Source organism: Rhinolophus sinicus, chromosome 2, assembly GCF_057876585.1.
Source record: "Rhinolophus sinicus isolate RSI-liver-muscle chromosome 2, RSI-T2T, whole genome shotgun sequence".
Taxonomy (NCBI): Eukaryota; Metazoa; Chordata; class Mammalia; order Chiroptera; family Rhinolophidae; genus Rhinolophus; species Rhinolophus sinicus.
In genome coordinates, this window is record NC_142502.1 from 135,769,175 (window position 1) to 135,782,213 (window position 13,039).

The 13,039-nt window shown below is 37.0% G+C and overlaps 1 protein-coding gene across 3 annotated transcripts in view; it reads right to left on the bottom strand.

Moving 5' to 3' along the window:
• The window catches only part of LOC148758918 (uncharacterized), a 933,397-nt gene that overhangs the window by 473,359 nt on the left and 446,999 nt on the right, over positions 1-13,039 (bottom strand). The gene's annotated exons all lie outside the window — the stretch shown is intronic.

Below are 13,039 nucleotides of genomic sequence, written 5' to 3' on the forward strand. Positions count from 1 at the left end.
GCACGTAGATTTATGAAGAAATTTTATAAAATATACTACAAAAATTATCTTGAAATTGAGAAGGCTCTTCTTTCATATCTAATAAAAAATGTGTAATGAAAATGAAATAGAAATGGGCCAAAACCACCAGTAAGTTGATGTGTTATATATTTTTACCGAATAACATTTTTTTAAAGTTATGCATGCTGAAATGTCAACATAGATAGATACGGAAAAGAAGATCATTAATGGGGAGAAACAAAAATAGGCTGGTTCATCTTCCGCTTCAAAAATTTACTGCAGTTGTTAGACTGGGGATCATAAAGTTTCTTATAATTTATGGGATGAAATGAAGAGACAGGAAATAAAGATAATGGCATAGTTTTATTCAAATCCCAAAGTCCTGGATATGCTGCCCATCTTTCATCCTGTGACTTACAGATTAATAATAGACACGTATTTTTGAGTACTTGCTTTAAGTTAATAATGCAACCACTTTCATATGTAGTGATGAAAAATTATATTGAATAAACTTGACTTATTAAGGTAAAAAATAACCTATTCATTTAGAAAGCTTTTCAGCATGAATGAATAAATACGAATATAATGTTTAATGCTCCAAAAACAGTTATCCCACATCTCTTTTTATTTTTGAATGTGGTAAAAAGCAAGTTATGAATACAGAGTAAATGCTTACCGGGAAGTGATGGGTCTGGAAATGGCTTGGAACAAACCTTGAGAGACAGTGGATAACATAGAGGAGTAGCACCCAGGTTGGGTTGGGCCCAGGCGTCAGTGTACAAAAGAGGGTTAAAAATTTGTTTTTAAGTAAATAAAAAATTAAAAACAACACTGACATATCCTTAACTTACCATCTACAGATATGGAAAGGCAAAACAAACAAACAAACAAACAAAAAACCCAGTAAACTTGCATTATAAAATGTTTATTTGGGAATCAGGGAAATTAACTCAGGCACAATTATTAAGCAATAGTAACCTGTGTTAGCCCTAATTCAAATTAAAGTGTCCATGTGACCTTGAGCAAGTCTTTTCACCTTCTCTCTAAACTTCATTTGTTCGGTGAAAAGGACTATCTGATCTCCAAGATATTGTCCAGTCTCATATTCAATAACTCTGTGCATATAATAATCAAAAGGAAGCTGATGTCTGGCCAAATCTTCTGCAACCTGACTGCATTTCACATCCTTTGCCTTGACAGTAACAAATGCCTAAATGTGAGTGGCTTGAGGTCTACAAATTAAATTAGAGCAACTGCTAGAAATGGGAAGTTGGAAGGAGTATCAACAACTCCTTCCCCAATCATTCTAGGTAACTGAGAACACTGTTGCTGTAGTTGATCTTATTCTATGCTTTAGATTTATGTCCCTTCCCAAGTTTTCATTAAAGTTTTAATCTCAATGAAAGAGATGGGATAAACTTTAATGTTTAAAAACCACTAGAATTTGTACGTTAGTCGCATATGTGCCCATACTTATTGCTTGCTAAATTCCATTTTTTATCTCTATAATATACGTGGTTTACAGTATGTCAGGGAAAATGACCTTTTCCACTTTACTAGCTATTATTCTTTACGCCCATTTCATATATTTTCCTTACAAAATTGGCAGCACTTTGAAAATATAAAGAGCCTACGTTTTTTCCTGTCTCACAAGAGTTCAATGCACTTTAACTCTGAACTCTTACCTTCAGATTCTTTTACTGTTGTTGTTAAAAATTTCCAAGTAACTGAGCCTGTCAGGTACATTGCTCAATTTACTTCATGATGATGGGGTAGGTAGGGAAATAGATAGAAATGACCAGGAGAAGGAGAAATTTGGCCCCAGTTAGAAAAGCCCCTTGCTGTAGCTCCTACTTGGGGTTACTAAGCTCCTGACAGCTGCCGGTAGGATTCCAGGCTTTCATGTACCTCTAAATCAAAGAAATACATTAGAAGAGAGGAAGACATCCTGCTTATCAGGGACCATATCCTAGGACTCCAGGTTTTCACATACCCCAAAGGGGATGTGTTTACACATACCCATAAATCAAAGAAATGCATTGTTAAGAGAAGACATCCTGCTTATCAGGGTACACATCCTGTTTGTCAGGACCTTCAATACCTTACTAGCCCAACAGGCTTCCAGGTTTTCACACACCCCAAAAGGATGTGTTTACCCATGCTCCCAAACCAAGGACATATGTTTACCCATGCCCCTAAATCAAAGGGATATGTTTATACATGCCTCTAAATCAAAGACATGCATTGCTAAATGCCAGAGGACTGGGTACCTCAGGGAAAGAGAGAGAGAGATATGAGAAGGGAGAAAGGGAGGCCACTCTACCCAAAGAAATCAAAGCCTTCATGCAATGTAAGGCGAGGTTGCTTCCTTCTCTTGGGTCAGCCCGCTCCATGTCTCAGAGTGTACTTTCTTTTACTAATAAACTTCTGCTGTTCATGCTGCACACATTTCTGTCTCTTTATTGAAGTCTTTCCTTCAGGAAGACAAGAGCCAAGGTTTCAACATCATTTCTCAATATGAGTTAATGTTGAAAATGCATATTTAAAAGTGTATTAATCATGGCATCTTCACTGAAGGTATCACAAATACTTATTGATTTTGAAAAGGAGAATATATTTAATATTCTACTTTAAAGTATCATTGCTCATAATGGTGTTTGGAAAGACTATATACATAAAGTCTAATGTATATATTTTAACAGACTGAAAAACTATATAAACTAGGATTCTGGAGTCAATAAGTCTCATCACCTTGGTAAAGACAAAACTTAAAAATAAGAGACTTAATTTTTTTCTGCTGAAAACAGGGAAGAGACCTATTCCTCCTTCTTTTTCTTAGTGTGTTTACTTTTGAAAGCTTGTAAGTATTTTCTCTCTTTCAAATATATGTACATCTTTTTGAAGACTAGTAGGACCCAGGAATGTCTTTTGTCAGCTGAAGGACCCAGGAATGTCTTTCTCAAGGACCTAGGAGCCATCTCTTTTAAATGTAACTATCTAGAGGTAGCGGTCAGATCTCCCAGCTTCTATGGAAAGGTATTAACCTAATTTCAGTGGGCTCCTTGTTCCTGTCATAAAAAGACCAGTTTGAGTTTGTTTATTGTTTTTTTACTCTGGATAAAGTCAAACAGTTAATATCCATAGTCACTTGAATTACCAGTTAGGATAAATACATGACATTGGTGCTGTTAAGACTTCTTACTTGAAGACTAGTTATTATTTACCCTGAGAACATTGATGTACACAGTCTCCCCTTATCTGTGGGGGTTACGTTCCCAGACTCCCAGGTGGATGCCTGAAACCAGAGATAGTACCAAACCCTAATGATACTATCTTTTTTCCTGTACATATATACTTACATACTTATAATAAAGTTTAATTTATAAATTAGGCACAGTACGAGATTAATAACAATAACTCATAATAAAATAGAATAATTATAAAAATATACTATATTAAACTCATGTGAATGTGGTCTTCTCTCTCGCACTCTCAAAATATCTTCTTTTACTGTATGCACAGCATGGATATGCTGGACAAAGAGATGCTTTACATCCCAGGAGGAACAAAGAGGGACAGTGAGAGATTTCATCATGCTATTCAGAAAAGGTGAGCAATTTAAAACGTATAAATGGTTTATTTCTGAAATTTTCTATTTAATATTGTGAAAAACCAATATAAACAGAGCTATTTTAAAGTGGAGTCAGAGTTGCCATCCCAAAGGAAGTGCCTTGCATATCTTACTCCTCAAAACTCTGGCATGATAAAACTGGGCAAAATAATGTTAGGACTGGGCTTAAAACAGCACTGTATCCCAAACAATTGTTTGCCAAGATAACAAAAAAGCAGATAATATGTCAACCAGGCTGAAGATTAAAAACATGCTTTAGAATTAGCATCACTATGCTAGCTTCTGTGATCCTATACAAATGTCTTCCTTCTATGGATGTAATTGTTCACCTTCCCTTTTTCATAAATACCCTTTGCCTTCCCCTCCTAATGGGAACACTATTTGGGTTTCTGCCTGAATCACTGCTTCCCAAATAGCTTTTTTTTTAATCTCAAATAAATGCTTGTTGCCTCTCACTTTGGCCTTTATTTTTAGGTTAATAATATATCTAGCTGACCATGGGCAACTGAAACTGTTGAAAGTGAAACCACAAATAAGGGTTGTACTACTGTAATGGGTTGTATCTGCTTGGTTATATAAAAAGATTTCTTTCTGTTTTCAAAATCTCTTAGTGGATTGCATCTGATGAGCATTACATTCTGGTTTAATACTTACTTATTCAATAACAAAACTGTTTTTCTGTCTCTACCACCTTTGTGGAAAGGTTTTTCTGGGTTGGGAGAAGATTTCATATTTTTAATTGTATTTCTCCAACACCTTTACCATAGTGAAACTTTTTCCCTCACAACTTTTTAAAGTAGAATTTTCCTTTTGCCTTCCAAACAGCCTTTATGTACTTCATACCCTTTTAAAAGGAGTCTATCTTCTTTTGACTATAAAAGGCGTGCTGTACCCATATTTTTTTCCTCCATTTTCTTACATACTGGATCCTTGTCTGCTTTCACACATAGCAGCCTGCACCCATGACTGCTATTGGGTTCAGGTGGCCAGAGTTGATTGGCTCACAACCCTGGAGAACTAAGCCTGGAAATGTACAACCCCCCAGGAGCAGCTATTAACCAATGATTGGTGAGTGTAAAGCATACAGATATTCTAGCTTCTTAACGCCTAATCAAGAAAATTCTGACATGCAATCCACAGTTTCTGGAGCTCCCCCACAGGATCAAGTTGAGGGGACTTCATTCAATATGGCATCCTTGGTTGGTCCCCTCTACTTGGCATTCCTCATCCCACTTTCCAACTTCCTTGTCAATGTTTCCTGGGAACATTCTTAATAATAAACAAATCTTCATCTCAGAGTCTGGAGAACTTAACCTATGCAATTCTCTCCACTTTCACTTGGCAATTTTAGCACCAAGACACATTCCCTCTTTCCACACCCAATGCCCTCACTAAGTCCTCCAGAGGGATGACTGATCCATGGGGAAACCAGAAGTGTAATTGTTATCCTAGGCCTCCGTTCCCATTTCAGCTATGTGATCAAAAAAAGCTTCATTTTTCTAGAGATTGTTAAAGCAAGGTGAGACAAGTGGTTAGTGGGCCTGAACTCTGAATGAAAACTGGTATTGGAGAATCCTGAAACAAAAAAAGACTTTAGTGGAAAACATGGTGACATTCGAATAAAGTCTGTAGTTTAGTTAACAATGTGGTACCATGGTTACTTTTCTTGTTAATTGTACTATGGCTATGTAAAATGATGACATCAGAGGATGTGGTGTAAGGGATGTAAGAAAATTATTTATACTAAAATTAGTTTAAAAATAAATGTTTAAAAAATACGTTTGAAACCTAGAAAGAAGCAGTAGGAAAAAAATGTTTTATAAAGATATCATAGCTTTTAAAGGACTGGAAACTTAACAACTCTGGGGCACACAGTTTTCAGAAAAACATATTCCTGATAGGCCTTTCAGTTATGCAGATGTAAGGCAGAGATTAGCATCAGAAAAGATATCTGAATGCTTCCTAGAGGAAGCTCAATTTCTCAGGGCAATAATGTAAATGGTTGTGGATGTTTTATGCAGTTGCAGTTCTGCAGACAATTTTATCATTAGAGAAATGTTTCTTTTTAAGCTACCAGTAATCCTGCACCGTGCAAGGAGACTGAGGTTGTTAAATTAGAGGGCTGCGTGTGTGTGCCTATGTGTGTGCGTGTATGTGTGTGCGTGTGCCTGTGTGTGTGCCATATGAAAGCATGTATGTGCTTACATGGCTTAGTTTAAGTAATTCTTCACAGAAAAATAGAAGTGAACTGAGAAGACTAAAGAAAAGAAGTACATGTCTGTCTACACTTTCCTGGAGAAAGGATTAAAAAAAAAAAATCTGGATCTGGCAGAGTGAAATGAAACCAGGAATATCCTATGTGTGGAATAAAGAGATAACCAATGCAGACTTTGAGAAATGTATTGCGGCTGGACCATTTTGTTCTGCTCTGCCTATCTTGATGGGCCTATATTCAAAGGACCAAAATATACTCAAAGTCACAATTACTGATTGAGGTAAATTATCCTAGATGATATGGAAGTGAGTTAGAATTCAGGGGAAAGTTCTATGATGAGGAAAGGAAAAATATTATAGGTGCCTCAAAAGTACCATCATGCATTTTGGACCTTAAAGAGGACTTAATGGCAGATGTATATCACTTTTTATCATACCTATGTGTTTATCATATCTATGTGTTATTTTCAATTCTTCATTAAAGTCTCATCAAAGATTACAGCTTGATAACATCTGCCTTCTGGGAATTGAGGCTACCTGGAGTAGAGATAAAGGTTAGAGTAACCATCCTCTAAGAACAGAATATTTGTTCAGTAGTGACTTAAGAGAAGTCAATGTACTCAGAAGATAAGGAGATGATTTGCAGCAGAATGGCTCAGGCTCGTGAGCAAGTGTAGGTGGACACCATATGTAACAGAGATTCAGGTAGTTATACAGGCCAACATCGGAATTTCTTTAAAACAAAATTTCCCAAAGATAAGAGGATAGGGAAGCCTGAACCATGCTATTTTAAGGGGCTCCTTAAATTATACTTTTGCTGGTGAGCAATATAAACTGGTGAATTTTAAAGATATTGAATTATATGTGAACATTATGACCTTTTATTCAGGCTTCCTCTCATCTTCCCAACTTTGGTTCATATTGATGACAGCCACTGGCAAAGAAAAAATTGTTCTGACACTTGTTGAAATGGTCAGGAAGACTATAGTCAGGACTATTGCAATAAGGAAGAGAGGTAGTACTCAACTCCAAATACAGAAAAGGCAGCTAGGGGTTTATAGCCACAGGGCAAAATGAGGGAGTCAGTGGTAGGAAGATTACTAAGAAGAACCACCAAGGGTAGGAGAATTCTTGCTAAACTGACTTAGCAGGATTCTCACTACATCTGCATTATGCAGGTCTGACAAAGACAGGGGCCAAGGTCAAGGCCTAGTCAAAAAGAGGGCTCAGAGAAGCCTGACTTAAGTTTGATCAAGGAGAGAGTCCTCGTCACCACACATCACATCCTTGGAAAAGTCTCCTGCCCTTTCTAAGCTACAGATGAGTTACCTGATATAAAATATAGGTAATAAGGTCTACCCTACAAGATTCTTCTTAGGATGAAATGAGATAATAATGTACGCAATAACTTAGTAAATGCACAAATATTCTCTCTCTTTCCCTTTCATTGAAGTCCAAAAATGAGTACATGTAGTACTAATCCTAAGCAATCAGCCTTTCCCTTATTTTGATTTTTCTGTCTCCTTGCTTTTAATTAGCATTCTACTGTTAACCTAATTCAACAAGGCACTGTGTGTGTCTGCTATGTGTCTAATGCTAATTTAAAATGTTTATAAGTTTATTTAGCTTTCTAGATCCAGCTGTTTACCATGAACATCAGATTTTCCAAATTGGATATCAGGATACATGATCCCAAGGAAAGATTTAAAAAAAAAAAAAAAAATGTTTAATCTATTTAAATGAAGAGTCCCCAAAGGCACACAGATTAAATAAAATGTTTTTATCCTTTTAGTGAATGGTCCTTTATTCACCCATATAACAAAATAACTCATGCAGATGCCATATGCCAGGAACTGAACACTGGGGAGAAGTGAGAAACTGTCACAGCAGACCGCGTCTGTGCTGAGCCCATGTCCCTCAGCCACCGCTCCCATTTCTGCACACTGGCTCCCTGGGTGCTTTCACATCTGCATTAATAACCACAAATTCTTTGAAGCTCCTTCCATGAAGAGGAGGAATCTATTTATCTCTTCCTTAAATCTGGTTTGGCCTTTTGAGTTCTTTTGCCAACCAAATGTGGCAGATGCACTGCTATACATCTTCCAAGTCTAGGACTCAAGAGATCATCTGGCTTCTGCTTTCCTACTTTTGCTGCCCTGAGACAGCCGTGTGAGGAAGCCTGAGCTATCAGAGGAAGAGAACAGGTGAGCAGAGTCAAAATTATCAGCTCAGGGTCCCTATAGCTGGCAGATTGCAGCCAATCTGACAAGTGATTGCAGCTATCTGAGTGACCCAAGGAGAGGACAACAGAACTACCCAGCTGAACCTAGCCCAAATTGCTGATCCACAAAACCCTGAAATAGAACATCATTGTTTTGAGGTTCTAAGTTATGGGATAGTTTGTTATGCAGATACTAGAGGACTCGTATAAGTCTTAAGAAGCTAGTACTTGTTTCTTTTCAGCAACAGACTACACTCAGAGTGCAGGCTCCTGCTTTCCCTGCACAAATGGAGACTCAGAAGTGCCTTTCCCAATAAAGTCCTTGACAAATGACTAACAAGTCTTTAAAGGTGTGGCCTACACATCCCCCCTAGTACCTTTACCAGACAAAGCTAAGGTTACCTCCTACAGGAAGTTGCTAAATATTATAGAGATCTGACATTAAGTTCGCGAACTTCTTGCAACCATGTTGCTAACTTTTTTGATATCAGAGGGATTATTCATTATGAATTTGTACCAGCTGGATAAACAGTTAACCAAGTTTACTATTTGGCAGTGCTGAAAAGGCTGCATGGAAAGTTAGATGACCTGAACTTTTCACCAACAATTCATGACTCTTGCATCACGACAATGCACCAGCTCACACTACGCTGTCTGGGAGGGAGTTTTAGCCAGTAAACAAATAACTGTATTGGAACACCCTACCTACTCACCTGACCTGGCCCCCACTGACTTCTTTCTTTACCCAAAGATAAAGGAAATATTGAAAGGAATACATTTTGATGACAGTCCAGACATCAAGTGTATTACGACAACAGCTCTGATGGCCATTCCAGAAAAAGGGTTCCAAAATTGCTTTGAAGGGCAGACTAGGTGCTGGTGTCAGTGCATAGCTTCCCAAGAAGAGTACTTTGAAGGTAACCATAGTGATATTCAGCAATGAGGTATGTAGCACTTTTTCTAGCATGAGTTTGAGAACTTAATTGTCTGACCTCATATGATTTTACTAGGGCTTGCCTGTTATAATCCACTACCCAGACTTATTTAAATTTACCTTCTCCTTCCTGGTATCTGTTATTGCACTCAATAAGTAGCACCAATGTCTTTAATAGATATAGCAAAGTACATCACTTAGTGCATCTGGAAATTTAGTGCAGAGAATAATAACAGACTTAGGTGTTCAGGTTTCAGACAATGTCTCACAATTTGACTGCATAGGACAATTATATAATAATAATAATAATATAATTTTAAATACTATACAACTCTAATTATATTCTAAGAAGGCTATATATAAGGTTTAGGCTTTTTAAATACTATACAACTCTTATTGTGGATTATATATTTTTTTCCTCCACTATCTCTTAATTATATTTTCAAGAGTGTCAATTCTAAAACAGTAAAATGATATTTCTCATTAGAAGATATACTAGTCAATTTTATCAGATATTCTCTGTTTAACCTTACCTATCAGTGTATACATCTTCAGGTAAATCCATTTCTGTGTCACAATATATGGCTGCCATTTTATCCATGACACAGGAGCTTAAAAATACTGGGGTTGGCTAATCAAATACAACTTATCATGTCAAAGGTTTCCAGTTTCATTATAAAAATTAACTTCTGGCTGACTCTAGCTAGATGCTTTCAGAATCAAAAAGACGTATCATTTAGGTGTACTTTTCGTTTTAAATACATTAATTTTACAAAATTTCAAACTGACCAAAGTCGGACAGTAATTCACACAATAGAATTTGCAATCTTGCTCTAATTAATATTCTCTCCAGATCATTCTGTGTAGTCATCCTCCCAATGATAGGAGATAATATTGCCCAGCTCTACAAGGCATTAAATATCAAGACAATGTGGAAGAAACAGGAATGGATTCTGCGGAATGCTAAGGAAACAAACAATTTTGAAGTCTTATAAATGGGATCGAAAAGAATAAAAAGAAAAGCAGATGTTCAAGGAAGAAAAGTAATGTCCATCCACAGTTTGTACCTACAGATACCAGTATAATGTAGGTATGAATACCAGTTAAAAACTTAATCACTAAACACTTAGTTAAATACCTTTAGCAGGGAGGGTTTACTTTAAGTTAAGTATGATCACCCTACTTTCAACGACTCATGATAAAACTTTGACTAGTGAGATGTGAGGTTGTCTGCTGAAGGGAATCTGAGAAGGTTCTCCTCACTTTTAAAAAGAGAAATCAAATGGGATTATTTTGCCTCTGAGACTGTCACCTGCTGGTGATGTCTGGAACTGCAGCAAAAAATGTTGGAATCCTGAAGGAGCTGGCGTAAGAGCAACATTCTGAGGACTGACCTGAACTGACCCTTGATATGTGCGCCCAGAATACTGTTCTGTGAGATAATAAATGTCCTTAAGCCCATTTAGATTCTTATTTCAACGATTTTCTATGAAAAGAAATAGAGATGTAGAGTAGCAGTGGTAGAAAGATATGAGGTTGAAAGAAGGCATATTAGCTATCCATTGCTGCGTAACAAATTATTCCAAAGATAACAGCTTAAAATAACAAACATTTATTATCACACACAGTTTCCGAGCCTTAGGACTCTGGGAATTGTTGAGCTGGGTGGTTATACCTCAGGGTCTCGCTCATAAAGCTGCAGTCCAGCTGTCTGTTACAGCTGCAGTCTCTAAAGACTTCACTGGGGCTGCAGGTTCACCTTCCAAACTCTCTCATGTGACTTTAGGCAGGAGGCTTCAGTTCCTCACCACATGGGTGTTGCCATGGGACTGCTTACAACATGGGCATGGCTACCTCCAGCAAGTGATCCAAGGAAGAGAGAGAGAGTGCAAGAGAGAGTGGAAGAGGGAGTGTGCACTCAAAATGGAAGAGATAGTCATTTTGCAACCACATCTTGGAAGTGACATACCGTCACTTCTGCCTTAGTCTATTTGTTAGAAACAAGTTGCCAAGTCCAGCACACACTCGAAGGGAGGGGAATTAAGCCCCATTCTGAAGGGAGAGGTATTAGAAAAACTTTGAGAACATGTTTTAGAACCACCTGGGCTGTATTTTAAAGATAAAGAAATTTGAAAATACTCAAATACCGATAGGAAGTACCCAACAGATAAGGTGAAGGACTTTTCTGTGTAGCATCTATTTTCTCTATGAAATAGTAAGATGATTTGCTAAAAGTGTTTCACTATGTTGTACATTTAGAGCCATAAGTAAAATTGAAAGAACTGAAATGACAATTTAGGGAAATAATAGAGTGCTAACTCTAGAGTGATAGATAAGAAAGTGTTAAGAGCTGGAAAATAATTCTATGTTATATAGATCATTCTGTGTAGTTCTGTATAAATACTTTGATGAAATGGATCTATTTCCATGAAAATGAAGCTTACCATAGTTATATCCAGAGAAATCAGAAACCTTACTTTTAAAGTTTTCAAGGAAAGAATCAACACAACATGCATGCACACGCACACACAAACAGCAGTGCATACAAATGGTTAGACTAAAGAATTCTTTCAAACATTTATGAAACCATAAAATTCACCTGATATACAAACTCCTGTAAAGCTTAGAAAAACTTTCCAGTTGATTTTATGGACTGTATTTCCCTTGTACAAATAAGTTAATTCAATCACTTAAAACATGAAAACAGATGTTTAAACTTTGTATTTCTCTGAGGCTTTAATATGGTGACAAGTTTTGTGTATCTTCCCTAAAAAGGATTTCTCAAGCTTATTTGATTACAGGTACTTCTGTTTGGGAACCATTGATTATTTCCTAGAACAGTGTGAGAAACATTGCTGAATCAGATGAGCCCTAGCAGTAGATAAGAATATCCAAGCATTCAATTAAAAGATCACAGCTAAAATAAATATCTTCCAGGAAATCAAGAATAGCTTAGTATTAGGAAATATGTTAAGATCATATAACCCAATTGATCAAAGATGGGAGTGGAAGAATGTTGGCTATTGTATTGCTAGATATCAGAAAGCAATTTGACATAATTCAACACCACTGCTGTCAAGAACTTCCTCAGCATAACAAAAACATTTATCTCAAAGAATAGCCCACTTTATAATTAATACCTAAAAAAATAATTAGAAGACACATGAAAGTCAGAAGCAAGACAATTGTAAATGGCAGAAAAGCTCATCTTCCAATTACTGCTCCCATTCCCAGAAGAGACCTGCTTTAGAATCTGATTTTGCCCAAATTAAAGAAAACCTGTCATTTCACTCTTTTGGCAGTACTTTGCATTGCTAATAGAAGAGAAACTGGAAGATGGCCTTTTAGCAAAATTAACTTCTTAATGAATACACCAAGTTTTTTTTGTTTTGTTTTGTTTTTGTATATGCAAAATTATTCAAGTAGCCTAAATTTTTTGGCAAACAAAAGAAAAAAAAGTAACATGTATTTGAAGTCTTCATGTGTTTGGGGAGTGACACATGTAATAGTTCTTGAGTGCATTTGAGTGAAGAGAAAAAGGGGCTATAGGAGGACTATAGAGTTGAATGAGAAGTGCAGCAAATTGGTTATAGACAGCAATCTCTGGAGCGTGAGATGACCTGGGAGATATCCCATGTGGGAGTTAAAGAGAATGACACCTGCTAGCGAATTTTAAGTTGTTTTCAGATTTGTGTTTGTTATAAGCGCCCTTCCTTCTGCTCTCGGTGTCTACCACACATCAGCACTATTGGCACTATGTCACCATAGGGAGCAGAAGCGGAGACCACAGTGTGTACGCAGACTACATCAGATCCAAAATTGAAGGAGACAAAATCACCATGAGAAAGTAAGCTCCAGAAACCTCAGAAATAGTGCAGTAGGAGCTGGAACTCACCCAGAACTTGGGATGGGACCCTTCGTTGTTTAATTTGGAAATTAAGGAAAATACTAACCTGGAGACAACAGGTTTCACAAAGAGCCCCAGCATCACCAATCTTATTTAAGTCTGCCTTCGTATTTTTATTCGGTGCAATCACAC